Raw genomic sequence first — 15760 nt, 5'->3', positions numbered from 1 at the left:
TATTCTGAATACATTTGCATCTGGACTCGCACTCGTAGCTTTGTGCTGACCTTGCTTCCGTTGGTTCCCTTATTAGTGGTCACTCTGCTGAGCTCCTGCAGAGACCACTGCTTGTTAGTTGAGAACAGCAATGTTTGCTGTGAGGTGCAAAAGTGGAAAAAAACCCACTATGTTAACCTCATTAGTGTGTATAAATTCTCTCCTCAATACATGGAGTAAGAATCATTGCATTCCTAAATTTTTCCAAATCAAGTTAAATTTGCATGCATTTTTATCAAAGATATTTAATATCTTAATTTACAAGAAGGTTGAGGGATATATTCAATCCAGAGAAATGAAGGAGGGCCTCTGGTCTTTTTTTTTTTTTTTTCTCAGTGAAAGAGGTACATTTATTTGAACTGATAAGTCTATGTAAATACACTCAGTCACAATAGGGAGCTTCTTAGGCCTGACAATAACTTAAATTCTGAAAAGTATGCAGGACCATTAGAGACCTTCACCCTCATGGTAAACTATGTCCCTTGATATTGGAAGGGGACTTTAGTTCTCCCCTAGCTCCCTGCTCAGGATTAAATGAGAGACTTCAGCTTTGGTGTAAAGCTGTCAGCTGTCCTAATCCAGAATAACATACACAATTTGGACTCTAGGAATGAGGGACACAAGAGAGGGTGATCTAGAAAGTGGGTAGGGACAAAAGTGGGTAGGATTTCCGCTTCTGCAGAAAATGTCCAAGGATGGCAGACTCTAGTTAAGATCAATGGGGTAAGATGTCTTAGTGTGTAAGTAGAGAAATATGACAAGGCAAAGATGACCTTAGCCATCATGAATGAAGGACTCAGGGAAGGGATGTCTGTGTGCAGTAGACAACTGAATTAGAAAGAGCAGAAATGGAAACCAGCAATGATTCTGGTTAAGCTAGGGCTTGGCTAGCTTAAATGTTCTGTCATTGGACACAAACTTTTCATGAAGAGATCCAATCATTAATGCAACAAACTCAAATGAATTCTAGGTTGAGAGTGGTTCTCTTCTCAAACATGGGGCTGAACCAGTTACTGGGAGAGGAGGGATGGAGGGGTGGAATCTGAGCATCTCAATAAGTCATCTAGTAGCTCTGGACACTTTGGACATTCCTGGGGGATATATAACGGCTCACTATAACAACACAACACATACTGAAACCTGTTTGTTCCCCAAGACCAACACCACAGTGAGTTTTTACCATCTTAGGTTACAGAGATATTATTTAGCCCAGGTTACAAATAGATTTCACAAAAGAGAATTTGATTACATAGATATTTATAAAATGAATGTGGTTAAGAAAAAAGTACAGGGGCTGGAATTCAAAAAAGCTACTACATTCCAGTCCTCTCTGCTGCTGCTCAGCTGTGTGAAAATAAGGAAATTCTCTAACATCTCTGGGCCGGTTTGTTCATCTATAAAGTGTGATGATGAACCCCTGTTACTCCCTCAGCGTTCTCAAGCAGATCCCAAGATGGTAGCTCACTGTGGAAACTTAAAAGCAAACGTAAGATGTGGCACTGAAACAAAATGGACAGCTGCTTGAACTCTAATATAATCATCCATCCCCTCAAAGAGACTTGTTGGCCACTGGCCAGTAAGTATTGTCAAGTGACATTTACTTGTAACTTTTGAGAAGAGTAATTTTCAGATGCTAGTCTTGGAATAAGCTCAAGAGGAGTCTCAGATCATTTCCAGTTTGAATGAACAATTCTTATTTTGGGTTTGGCTGGAGGAGGGGGGCTAGATGAAACTGAGCTGCATATCCTTCTGAAGTCACAAGGAAAAGCCAGCCTTTATTCTAGCAGTGTTTGGTCTGGAACAGCTGCTCCATAGGTGTCAGCCCTATGCCCCATATCATACTTTAAATAATATCACTAATACTTTATCCAAAATACACTTGAGTTGTATATGCTTATTATAGGAGAGAAAAGAACTAATATTCACCAAGTGCCCTCTATGAGATAAGCACTTGCTAGTGTTTTACATACATTCTGTCATTTAATCCTCAAGGCAATTTCAAAGGTAGATATCACTGTCCCCATTTTATAGACGACAAGCCTGAGACTCAGAGTGCTTATGACTTGCCCAAGTTCACACCACTAGGGCATGACAGAGATCTGAAATAAAAATTCAGGTCTTCTGACTTCAGTCCATGCTTTTTTCTCCTATAATATCATGCTGCATAGAAGAAAAAGAAATGAAGGTGAATGAATAGCCAGCAAAGTCAGGGAAAAGGTATGCTACTAGTAAAGAGCTCACCCATTTTATATTATTCTGCAATGTCCAACTTTCAAGGAATCAGATTATGATAGAAATCTTCAATATTAAATCATTACTAAACATAAGCAATCCATCCTTGATGATCAAGAAGGTGCTTTCAGATCTTTCTCTGCCTTAAAGTTCTCATGAACAAAATTGATGATCAGTGCACTACAAATGTGTGGAAAAGAAAATGTCAGGTAACACCTGCAAGATGCTGGGCACTGTGTGGCTTTTTTCCACTTTTATTACTCCAGGTCAAGGAAACAAATAGAATCTATCAACATGGTCCTGCCTCTTGGGACATATATTCTAAACATACATCCATTCTTATGCCCAATGAGAAAGAAATCATTGCAAAAGAATCTCACCTTTCACCAAATTCTACCCTTAAAATCCTAAACCAGTCATATCACTGTGCACAATATTTTTGGCAGTCACAGACTCTATCGCGAAGCCGATCAATAAACAATTGTAGAATTTAAGTGGTATTTAAATACCCCCTTTGTTGGGTGGGCCAGACTTCATGAGGCAGTGTGGCTGTGTGGAGGGCCAGAGGTCTGGACACATGGTGAACAGCTTGTTCCTGCCAGAGAGTTACCAAAGCCAAGGTGCTTGACTTGCATGTTCTTCAGTCATCCCAGTACCTATATCCCTAGCAAACTTAAAGCAATGAAATATCTGCAAGCAACCATGTCCAAAGAAAGAGCTCAATAGTTGCATCTCCAAGAAGTGGCCAATTCAGAAAGGCATTTCTTGGCAAGCTAGGGCAGACTGGGGTGAAAGTTGTACCGAAGGCTTGAGAAGAGCCTGATGTGTTTCACAAGATTGGGCTCCACCACATAGGCCCGCTCCCCCTTGGCCCTCAACAGTGAGAACAGTGCCATGTTCTTGCCGAAGCCCTTGTGGCAGTACACCTGGGACAGGTAGGTGAGGGTCCAGCGGGCCACCCGGGCAGGGAAAGGTATTGCCGGGGTGCAAAACTGCGAAGCAGGGACCACACTGTACAGGGAAGGAAGCAGCTACCGCAGCTCCAGGGAATAGTGCCGGCCCACAAGCTCTACCTGACCCATGCTGTACAGGAAGAAGTAGAGCATGACGGGTTAGCTAAACCCCAGCTGGCTGGCAAACTGCATATATATCCAGGTTAGTAAGGGCCCCAGCAACATGCCGACACCAACCCGCTTCAGGATCCGCATGGGCTCCGGGTGATGTAGTGCTGGAGCCTCGCAGGATGATAGAGCTTTAGATAAAGTGCATATCTGAGGTGCGGCTCAGAGGCCGAAGAAGGTGCTCCAAGACTGGGAAGATCTGCTCTTCTGAAACGGGGTCATCTTCCACCATCAGGATGTAGTCTGGGTTGTAGGTCTGCAGGGAGGATTCCAGACAACAGATGTAGTCCTGCTTCTCTTTCTCAAACGAATTGGTCATCCTCCGTGCCCTCGTAGCTGTTGACCACAGAGACGTACTTGGACAGCAGCTTGGCATCTAAATGGCTCACGCTCCACTCCACGTTGCACAGGAAAAGTTGGTGCCCCTCGCACTAGGGGCCTCATTGTTGAAGGAGCTGATGAAACTGGGACATGACCTGCAGGACATAGTGGAAGCCAGGTTGCCTGTCCACTGTGATGATGGTGATGACCAGCCAGGGGCGAGGAGTGGCCTGCCAGACGATGGGCACTGAGCCGTTGACAGAGAGCAGTGGAGGGCAGCTTCACCCTCTCTCAAGCTTTGCTGCAGGAACTCTTGGTTCATTCGGTTCAGATGCCAGTGGTGCAGGTAGAAGTAAAAGTTCAGAAGCCAGTGACAGGCCAGGGCGGCCAGCAGACCAAAGGTCGCCACCGTTAAGATGAAGAGCTGGACAGCAGTGCTGCCCCAGGAGAGCTTCCTCAGCCTCCGGAGGAGCATGGCAGCTGGAGAGGTTGAAATACTCATGAGGTCAACTTCTGGTCAGGTCTGGTCCCAAGAACAAACCATCCTGGACCACAGGCCAGAATCAGTGCAAGTCAAACCTGGACTCGCACGCGCCCAGCTCATGCCTTTCTGTCGGCCTCACGGTGCCACAGAAGCAGGCGAGGGGTAGGGAAGTGCCCTCACTGTGACATTCAGTCATCCCTGCACGGATGCTGGCCCTGGCTGCGTGGGGGACACCCTTCTGGGGTTCTGGCAGTCCTCCGGCAGGAAGCGGCCAACGCTACGAGTAAGGCCGCAGCGAAGCCTCTGGTCTTGAGCCCATTATGATTGCCACCCAGAGGATCACCTGATATTCACTGTCCTGCTATTCTGTGAACATGCAGTTTGGCCATTGGTCCTACTGAGACTTTCAAGGTGGCAGGACTGTGGGTTCATGCCCCAGGCATCCACGGACCATGCTGTTCAAATCCTGCACCTCCTGAGAATGGGCCAGATAGGTCCACACCAGTCAAAACCTAAGATTAGAAAAAAAGGAAAAATAACTGGTTTGCCCCTTCTCCTTCACCTTCTTGAGCCTAAGCTTTAAAAAGGCTCCTAACCCTGCCCCCAAATAAGGGGACTTTGTTCCTCTAGAACAACAGCCTGCTCACCCTCTTGAGTGGGGAAAGAGAAAACTTTCTCTCTTGTTGTTTAGTAAACGTCTCCATTGTGTCATCCTGCCACATGGCTGTATATGTAGACTCTGAGCTTAAGGCTTATGATTTTTAAACCCTAAAAAAATAGATTTTTCAGGGTAAGATCTGGTTCACTGTTTAACCGAAGTTATGTTGAAAGAAATTATTTTATTATTATTTTCTTAAGTCACTCAGATAGCTTATTTTAAGTTTATGGTTATTTAACGTTCGGAAGAAGCAAGGAGTACTGTGTGAACGTGAATATAAAATACATGCCAAGGTTTAGTTTGCCAAAGAAAAAATGGCAATGGTAGGCAAAATTCACATAGTTCTATGCATTTTAAATCAGAAAGTATACAATGGGTTCTGGACTTGGATGTGGCATTTCAGGGTTAAGGTTACAATTAATTGATTACTGTTACAAAACTAACTTGGGGAACTAAGATCCCACTGGTAGCCCTTCACATCACTTTAGTCCAGGCCTCCTTAACCTTAATCCCTCTTTAGGGCTCTGAGTCCAGGATGCATATTCCTTCTTGTCTTGTGACATAAAGAGATACAGTTTTGAGGCTCAGCCCTCTAGAATGCAGTGATGTAAACGATGCCCGCATGAATTTCAGACAGTCTGGCTCAGCTGTGATGGGCTTAGCTGGGGAGGAACCTTCCCTTGGTTTGTAGCTGCTATTGGAGCTAGAACCATTGTTGTCAAATCATGACTGGATGACCCCGTCCAGCTTTTAAGAGAAAAGATCTGACATTTCCCAACCCCTGCAGCCTTTGCTTCCGTTGTTCATGACATGAAGCCTCCACTCTGGCCAGACCGGAGCCCAGTTCTCTGATTCCTGCTCCAGTGGTCTTTCCCTTGGAGCCATCACAGCGGCTGCTGCTGAGATTACATTTAATGTCACCCTCAGTTAACCTGACAGGATCCAGCTCTCCCAAACCCCTCCTGGACTGAGAGAAAAGAAGAAGCTTAAGGCAGAAAACTGAAAATGGCCTTTATGTTCCTGGCTTTTCCTGCAGGTAAATCTCTCAGAAAATTGCTGTTTTATTGTTTCCAGGCATTTGGCTCATACTATACCAACACAAGCCTGGAAGGCTCTGTCAGCCCATCTATCAGCTTTTACAGGGTGAGGACTTCTGGAAAACATGAAAACCACTCAACAAATTGGAAATGTTAATGACATGGTCCAAGTAAACACCAAATCTTGGACATTTCCTTCCTGTACCTTTCTCCAGCTAAAAATGATATGAAACACTATTGTGAAGGGAACTTTTAAAAAACATATGTGAGTGTGTGTGTGTGTGTGTGTGTGCATGCGCGCACACGCTCAAAGGGGAGAACCTAGTCAAAACCATGGAGAATTTCCAAAGGAAATGAGCCATTCTTTTTCTTTCTGGAAATTGGACTGTAGACAACCCAAACTTATTACAAATTTTACTGCAGTAATGGGTCATCAGATATTTCCCCCTATATAACTGTGTTATTATTTAATCATTTATTAGTTTTTCTCCACACATCTGAACAGCATGAGTTGTCCAGAAAACAGCATCGATAATTTAGCTGAAAGATAAAAACCCTGTCTAAGTTTGGACTACACTGAGCATTTTTACAAATATTTAATGGGTAATGAGCTACTATTTCCCTGAATAATATGCACCATCACAAGGTAATGAGACAGACTTCCCCTAAACTGCTTCTGGTGTACATTGCATATTAGCAATTTTTAAATGCCCTGGCTTGCCATTTAGACTTTAAACCACTCCTTGGCAAGTAATCCAAAACCTTGGATTCCACTGAGGAACACAGCAGGAAAAAATTGGGTAAGACTGAGTAGTAACTATGCTGTCATTGTTACTGCAGGTTGTCATAGTCACTTTTGCTGCGTTTACTCCAATAAAGGCAAATTTTATCCTAATTCTGTAATGATGTGCCTAGATGTTTTGTTCCTATGAGATTCCCTGTCCACCGCAGGCACAGTGAATCTCTTAATTGCTCCAATGCAGCCACAGTGAACATGTGCCAGAAAAAGATCAGAAATAAGAATTTCATGCAGGCATTTGGAATTGACTTCAGCTGCTGTAATTGTAAACTAAACACTAGTTGTTTTTTTAAATAAGTTGTCTAAGTTAATGTGGCATTACTGTTCCATACATGTTAAGAAGTTGATTTTTAAGTGTACATTCGCACTGTGCTTGGGAAGCTTTCAGCAAATTGTCTGTAGACCTAAAGAAATGTGCGTGTTTTATTTTCACTCAGAAGAAAAGAAAAAAAATGTATTTTTATTTGTAAAATCATTATTAAAATCAGGTTGTAAGAAGTTTATGAGGATATTTTACTCAGAATATATGGCACGTGTGGTAGGAACAAAGAGCTACCAAGTGATAAAAGTCTAAAAGCTGCTATCGAAATGGGATCAAAGATTTTTTTCCAGTTCCAATCACCCATCAGTAAGTGGGAAAAGGGATACTCTAAGGGAGTGAATATATCTGTAGTTTGAAAATGTTCTTCACATTAAGATACAAATTTTATTAAAGATGTTGGTAAACAACCTCTTTCAAAATGAATTGAAGTAATTATAGATAACATCTTCATTTGTTCATTATTAGGTTAAACCTTATGAAACTAATATTTTCAAAGGTCAAAATTCGTCAAATATGGGAAATTTTTCTTATGTTAAGCCTAATTTTTCTTCTTTTCATTTATCATTATGTATATCTTTGCTACATGTCAGTATTTGATCTGGGCTTATAATAAAATACATATATAATAAGTCCATAGCACAAACGACAGGAGAACAAGGGCTGTGTGACAATATGGGAGTGATCATTGTTTTGGAAATTCAGTCTAAGGGCAACTTCCACAATTGAACAGAAAATCAAACCCAGAATTTCCTGGAAGCCAAAACAAAACTGGAACAAAAATTATATAACTCCTACCTAATAAAAATACATAAATATTCATAGATGAAAGTCAAACTTCCTAGCTATTAAGAAAAATATATCAAGTTTTCATATGAGGTATTTCTAAATTTAATACTTAATATTTATGTAATGTTATATAGTTTATAAATCTTTCTCTTAATGAGCAATTTGATTGAAATTAATGAATCATTTAAGATGTTGAAAAGAAGAATGTGGAGGGGAACTGGAAGTAGCACATCTCTACTACTGGATGAAGAAAGGAGTACTCCTCCTAAGAAGTGCCCTTCCTCCAGGCATCCTCTGATTCATGTACTCAATAATTTGGTTTCTAAAATATGGTTCCATATTGGAAAAAACATTTTATATTATGAATTATTAAATTGATTTTCAGATGAAAATTAAACTAATGAGCACTAGGCCAGTTAATCTGGGTATTTTTTCCCCAAGAATTTGGACAAACAGACATCAAATTTCCAGATTTGCTGAGTTGGGAAACCAAATTTGGAAATGCAAGAAGGTAAAAGCAAACTTGGGAACGTTTTTTATAGATTTACTTCTCTAGACGTTCCCACATCACATTACAATTTCAATATGGGTTAAAGAGAATAATTTTTCCACTTTTATTGAGATATAATTGATACGTAACAATGTGTAACTTCAAGATATACAACATGTTGATTTGACACAGTTATGTATTGCAAAATGATTACCACCATAGTGTTAACTAATACCTGCATCATATTACATAATTACTATTTCTTTTTTTGTGATAAGAACATTTAAGATCTTATCTCTTAGCAACCTTCAAGTATATAATACAGTAATATTAACTATAATCATTATGCTGTACCTTAGATCGCCAGAACTTATTAATATTATAACTGGAAGTTTGTACTCTTTGCCCAATATGGCTCCTTCCCCTCCACCTCCCACCCCCTGACCTTGGCAACCACGATTCTAGTATCTGTTTCTATGAATTTGGCTTTTTTAGATTCCACATATAAGTGACATCAGACAGTATTTGTTTTTCTCTCTCTGACTTCATTCACTTAGCATAATGCTATCAAATTCAATCCACATTGTTGTACACAGCAGAATTTTCATCTTTGTCAAGGCTGAAATATATATATTTTTTTGCTGAACTTTATCCACTCAACTATTGACAGACACCACTTGGGCTGTTTCCATACCTTGACTATTATTATTGTGAAAAATGCTACAGTGAACATGAGAGTGAAGATATCTCTCCAATATCTTGTTTTCATTTACTTCATATATATCCAGAAATGTTGCTTAATCATGTGGTAGTTCTATCTTTAATTTTTTGAGGAACATACATATTGTTTTCCATAGTGGCTGCACCAACTTACATTCCCACCAACAGTATATGAGGTTTCCCTTTTCTCCATATCCTCACCAACACTTGTATTTCTTGTCTTTTTGATAATAGCCTTTTTAACAGTTGTGAGGTAATATCTCATTGTGGTTTCGATTTGCATTTCCCTGATGATTAGTGATGCTGCGCACCTTTCCATGTACCTGTTTGCATTCATATGGCCATTTATTTGGAAAAATGTCTATTCAGTTCCTCTACCAAGTCATTAATTGGATTGTTTGTTTTTTGCTTTTGGGTGGTATGAGCTCTTTATGTATTTTGAATATTAACCCCTTATCAGATATTTGATTTGGGCATATTTTCTCCCACTCCACAGGTTGTCTTTTCATTTTGTTGATAATTTCATTGCTGTGCAGAAATTTTTAAATTGGATGTAGTCCCATTGTTTATTTTTGCCTTTGTTGCCTTTGCTTTGGTGTCAAATCCAAAAAATAATCACCAAGGCTTATATCAAGGAGCTTACTATCTATGTTTACTTCTAGGAGTTTTTTGTTTCAGGTCTCACATTCAAGTCCTTAATCCATTTTGAATTGATGTTTGTGTATGGTGTAAGGTAGGGATTCAGTTTCATTCTTTTGCATGTGGTTTTCTCAGTATCTTTTATTGAAGAGACTATCTTTTCCTACTGAATGATCTTGTTTCTTTGTCATACATGAATTGACCATATATGCATGGATTTATTTCTGGGTTCTCTGTTCTTGTCAATTGATCCATGTGTGTGTTTTTATGTCAATACTGGTTTGATTACTATAGCTCTATAATACAGTTTGAAATTAGGATGCATTATGCTTTGTTCTTCTTTCTCAAGATTGCTTTGGCTATTCAGCGTTTTTTGTGGATCCATAAAAATTTTAAGATTATTTTTTCTATTTCTCTGAAAAATGCAATTGGAATTTTGACAGGGATTGCAATGAACCTGTAAATCACTTTGGGTAGTATGGACAATTTGACAATATTAATTTTTTCAAACCATGAACATGGAATATATTTCTATTTATTTGTGTCTTCTTCAGTTTCTTTCATCAGTGTCTTATAGTTTTCAGTGTACAGATTTTTCACCTTCTTAGTTAAATTTATTCCTAAGTGTTTTATCCTTGTTGTAATGTAATTGTAAATGGGATTGCTTTCTTAATTTCTCTTTCTGATAGTTCCTTGTTGGTATGTAGAAACACAACTAATTTTTGTATATTGATTTTGTATTCTACAACTTTACTGAATTCATTTATTAGTTCTAACAATTTTGGTGGAGGCTTTAGGGTTTTCTATTTGTAATATTATGTCACCTGCAAATAGAGACAATTTTACTTATTCCTTTCTAATTTGGATGTATTTTATTCTTTTTCTTGCCTCATTGCTCTTGCAGTAATGTGTTGAATAAGAGTGGTGAGACTGAGCATCCTTGTCTTGATCCTGATCTTAGAGGAAAAGCCTTCAGTTTTTCATCACTGAGTATGATGTTAGCTGTGGGTCTGTCATATGTGTCCTTATTATGTTGAGGTACATTTCCTCCATGCCCACTTTGTTGAGATTTTTTATCATGAAAGGATATTGAATTTTGTCAAATGCTTTTCCTGCATCTATTTAAATGATCATGTGATTTTAATCCTTTATTTTATTAATGTGGTGTATTACATTGATTAGTTTGAGTATGTTGAACCATTCTTGCATTCCTGGAATAAATTTTACTTGATCATGGTGCATGATCCTTTTAATGTATTGTTGAATTCAGTTTGCTAATGTTTTGTTGAGGATTTTTGCATCTATGTTCATCAGGAATATTGGCCTCTAAATTTCTTTTTTTGTAGTGTCCTTATCTGGTTTTTGTATAAGAGTTGTGCTGGCCTTGTCAAATGAATTTGAAAGTGCTTCCCTCCTATTCTAATTTTTGAGAGAGTTTGAGAAGAATTGGTAATAATTTTCTTTAAATGTTTAGTAGAATTCACCAGTGAAGCCATCTTGTCCTGGACTTTTGTTTGTTGGTAGGTTTTTGATTTTGGTTCTACCTCCTTACTAGTAATTGGTCTGTTCAGATGTTCTATTTCTTCATGTTGCAGTCTTAGTAGGCTATATATTTCTAGGAATTTATCCATTTCCTCTAGGTTGTCAAATTTGTTGACTCATAATTTTTCATAGTAGTCTCTTAAGATCCCTGTATTTGTGTGGTGCCAGTTGTAATGTTTTCTTTCATTTATAATTTTTTTTTTTTTTTTTTTTTTTTTTTGGCAGTATGCGGGCCTCTCACTGTTGCGGCCTCTCCCGCTGCGGAGCACAGGCTCAGCAGCCATGGCTCATGGGCCCAGCCGCTCCGCGGCACATGGGATCTTCCCAGACCAGGGCACGAACCCGTGTCCCCTGTATCGGCAGGCAGACTCTTAACCACTGCGCCACCAGGGAAGCCCCATTTATAATTTTATTTATTTGAATCCTCTTTTTTTTCCTGATAAGTCTACTAAAATTTTGTCTTTTTTATTTATCTTTTAAAAAATTCTTAGTTTCATTGATTTTTTTCTACTGTCTTTTTAGTCTCTATTTTATTTATTCCCTCTCTGATCTTTGTCATTTCCTTCTTTCTGCTAACTTTGGGCTTAGTTTTTTCCTTTTTTTCTACTTTCATATGGTCTAAAATTAGGTAGTTTATTTGAGCTCTTTATTTCTCCTTAATGTATGCATTTATCATTATAAACTTCCCTCTCAGAACTGCTTTTCCTGCATCTCATAAATTTTGGATTTTTGGTATGTTGTTTCAATTTTCACTTATCTCAAGGTATTTTTAAGTTTTTCTTTGCTTTCTTCTTTGATCCATTGGTTTTTCAAGAGCATGTTGTCTAAACTTCACATATTTTGAATTTACCAGTTTAATTCTTGTAATTGATTTTCAGTCTCATACATTTGTGGTTGAAATAGATGCTTGATATGATCAGTCTTCTTAAATATATCAAGAAAGCTTTGTGGTCTAGCATATGATCTATCCTGGAGAATTTTCCATGTGTGCTTGAGAAGAATGTGTATTCTGCTGCTGTTGAATGGAGTGTTTTCTAAATATCTTTTAGGTTCATCTGGCCTAACGTGTAATTTAAGTCCAATGTTTCCTTCTCGATTTTCTGTCTGAAGGATCTATCCATCGTTGAAAGTGAAGTACTGAAGTCCCCTACTATTATTGCGTTGCTATCTGTTCCTCTCTTCAGTTCTGTTAGAATTTGTTTTATATATTTAGGTGTTCCTAAAGAGAGTGCTTTCTGATGTTAATGAAAGACTTCTATACAATCAACAGATTTCTCAGTGTGTTTAGATAAATCATTGGCCTCTGTAAATATCTAAGTAGAAAAGTAAAAAACATTCATAGTTCTTAAATTATAATCCCTTTAGGTTATTAACTCAACAATCTGGGACTATTTTGATGTTTAGATAAGAAATCTTGAAAGAATTGCCAACCACTGAACAAAATGTATGTGTGAGTCTTTAGGTATCTCACTCCCCTTTGAGCTAACAAGGAAAGTTAGATGTGTTCTAACTAGATGAAGGGTTGAAAGTATCCAAAGAAACAAAGTATTTGTGTTTAAACACTAGAAACAATGTTTTCCAATCATGGTCAATAATATTTCCAAAATTCTTCTAAAGAGTTATTGATTGATCAAAAATTACAAATACATATAATTTATTTATATATTTACAACATATGTAGTACAAATATAAAACTGGTCGATATTCAAAGAGTAATAATCACTTACATCACTATCTGACAAAATCTATTCGTCATTCTCTATGAATGAAAATAATTTGCATTACTCTCAGTTTTTTGCATCTATGAATGAAAATAATTTGCATTACTCTCAGTTTTCTACAAATTACAGAGTTTTAAAACTGCTGAAAATGACAAAAAGTATAAACTCCTACAGAATCAGATTACTCCAGCCAGGATGCCTATACAATGCCCAGCATTCTATTGAAAGGACACCGAGTAATTATTTTTCCATTTAAAAATCTTTCACGTTTTTTTCCCTGAGAATTTAAATTCCAAATTAAAAGACTTTATAAATATACCTCCATGGGATATTTCTCAACAAAAACCAGTGACAACAAAAATATCCCCACCTCATGCTGCCTATTTCTCTTCTTATCACTGTTACTAAGTTTAGGTTAAATTTGCAGAGTTTTGTTTATTTAAATTTTAAATTTGGAGAAATAATTTAAAAGTTAGCATTATCAGTTTAACCAGAAAACAATTCATAATTATTCTGCTGATAACTTGAGATCTTCAACAAATCTGTACCTCCTTCCAATATTTTCAACAGGCAGAAAAGAATGGTTACAAAGACTGGTATAAGGTAAAATTAGTCTACTTTTACTATTCTTCCTATTATAGGCATTACTCCTTCCTTTTCTTCTGGTATCAAAGGGCATTTTGCAAGATTAGGCAAGGTTCAGCTCCAATAATCCTGACAATATTGGTAGAATTTTTCTCCCAGACGGAATTTAAAGCTTCACAGAGATCTTCAGTTTGTGTCTAATTTAAGTATAAATCTTGGAGTACGTCTGTGTCCAATTGAGCCAAACCTGATTATAATAGGGGAGTCCTCAGGGATTTTAAAGACCACTTAATTTGACAATTCCGTTATAAAACAAATCCCTCCTGATTAACTTGGCTGGTGTGGTATTACAGAAGAGAGAAGGCATGTTTCTGAGTCAAAGGACCAAGGGTACCAATTGTTGGCTGGGTGATCAGAAGTATCTGAGGGTTGCTGGATATGCCTACCAAGTGGGTTGTTTGTTGACTTTGAGGGAGAGGGATGAATATAGTAGTAGAGTTTATTGTCAAAAGTGTAGCACCTATATCTATAAGAAAGTGTAATTTTGGCCCTTAAGAGTAAATGACAATTCTCCATGTGAGTTTATGGAAAGAAATTGTATTCCTCAGGGTTCTCCAGAGAAACAGAACCAATAGGAGATAGATAGATAGACAGATGATAGATATAAATATAGATATATAGATAGACATCTGTATGTGTATATTGTATACACAGAGAGAGCAAGAGAGAGATTAATTATTAGTAATTAACCCACATAATTATGAAGGCTGAGCAGTTCCATGATATCTTGCCTGCAAGCTGGAGACCAAGGAAAGCCAGTGGTGTAGTTCCAGTCTGAGTCTGAAGGCCTGAGGACTAGGAGAGCTGATGGTAGATGTTGTAAGTTATAGTCTGAGGGCAAGAGAAGACCAATGTCTGAGTTCAACATTCAGGCAGAAAGAGTGAATTCCCTGTTCCTCTGCCTTTTTCTTCTTTCAGGTCCTAAACAAATTGTATGATGCCCACCTGTATTGGGGAGGGAAATCTACTTTATTCATTCTACGAATTTAAATGCATTGTGTGCTGGGAAGGCAAATCGGTATCAAGAGTAAATGTCTATTTCAGTAAGAACACACACTGCCCTTCCATGAAGGAAGCAGCCCAAAGTAATCAACCTGCCACCATAGCTGGCTGATCACCCTGGGGAATGGTGCATGTTGGAGATTCTGTGTTGATTTCTGCTGTTGATAATTGTGAACTCAGCAGGGACTATAGCCAAGGCCAGCCTTGGTTGGTGGAAGTCTATGTTGCTGAGCCAATGCATACACTCCATCCCTGCCACCATGGCCACTTTGTTCATAAGCCCATTGGATGATGACAGGAGTGGCTGGGGAAAGAGGCTGATTGGTATCCACAGAACAGGTCATTCCATCGACTTGATTATTAAAATCCTTCTGAGTCACATTTTAGTGAGCATTCATATGAAACACGATATCTTCATGTTTTTGACTCATTCAGAGAGGTTTATTCACATACCTTTTCCCCAAATTTCTTTGTCACCAATTTTCCAATCATGTTTCTTCCAAGTCCCAGACCATCCAGCCAAACCATTGGTCATAGCACATGAAATGGTATGTAATTATATGTCTGGCCATTTCTCCTTCCAGGGGTGTGGATCATGGGCATCTGGGATGCTTCTTTATGTAACATATTTATATCTTCAGGGTCTACTTGAACCTGATCAGATACATACCCCAGCAATTTGATATGGAGTGCTATTGTGCACACCGAATTTTATAGCTTGGTAAGTCAGATAATACCCAGTTCATCATGGGCAGCTCAAGTCGCCATGATAACTTGGTGGCCCATAGTTAAGCATTCAATCTCTACTAAGGCTCAATAGCAGGCCAAGAGCTCTTTCTCTTTAATCTTCAGAGGATGGCAGGGCTTCAGTCCAAAATCCTAAAGGCCTGCACTCTGATTCTCCTATAGGAACCTGCCAAAGTCTCCAAACAGCGTATTCATCTACCACCAATACTTCAAGGACAACTAGATCTGCTGGATCATATGGCCCAGGTGACACAGCAGCTTTCACAGCAGCCTGGACCTGTGGCAGAGCCTTCTCCTGTTCTGGGTCCCAATTAAAACTAGCAGCTTCTTGGGTCACTCAGTAAATGGGCCACAATAACACACACCAAATGAGGAATATTTTACCTCCAAAATCCAAAAAGACCTAGTAGGCATTGTACCTCTTTCTTAGTTGTAGGAGGGGCCAAATGCAAAAA

General features: G+C 38.6%; 1 pseudogene; it reads right to left on the bottom strand.

The window, feature by feature from the left end:
* Positions 1-3044: 3044 nt before the first annotated feature.
* On the bottom strand, positions 3045-4215 carry LOC116761206 (annotated as a pseudogene).
* Positions 4216-15760: the final 11545 nt, after the last annotated feature.

Source organism: Phocoena sinus, chromosome 10 (genome assembly GCF_008692025.1).
Source record: "Phocoena sinus isolate mPhoSin1 chromosome 10, mPhoSin1.pri, whole genome shotgun sequence".
NCBI lineage: Eukaryota > Metazoa > Chordata > Mammalia > Artiodactyla > Phocoenidae > Phocoena > Phocoena sinus.
The sequence above is the reverse complement of the archived record's forward strand: the minus strand, read 5'-3'. Positions and strand labels throughout refer to the sequence as shown.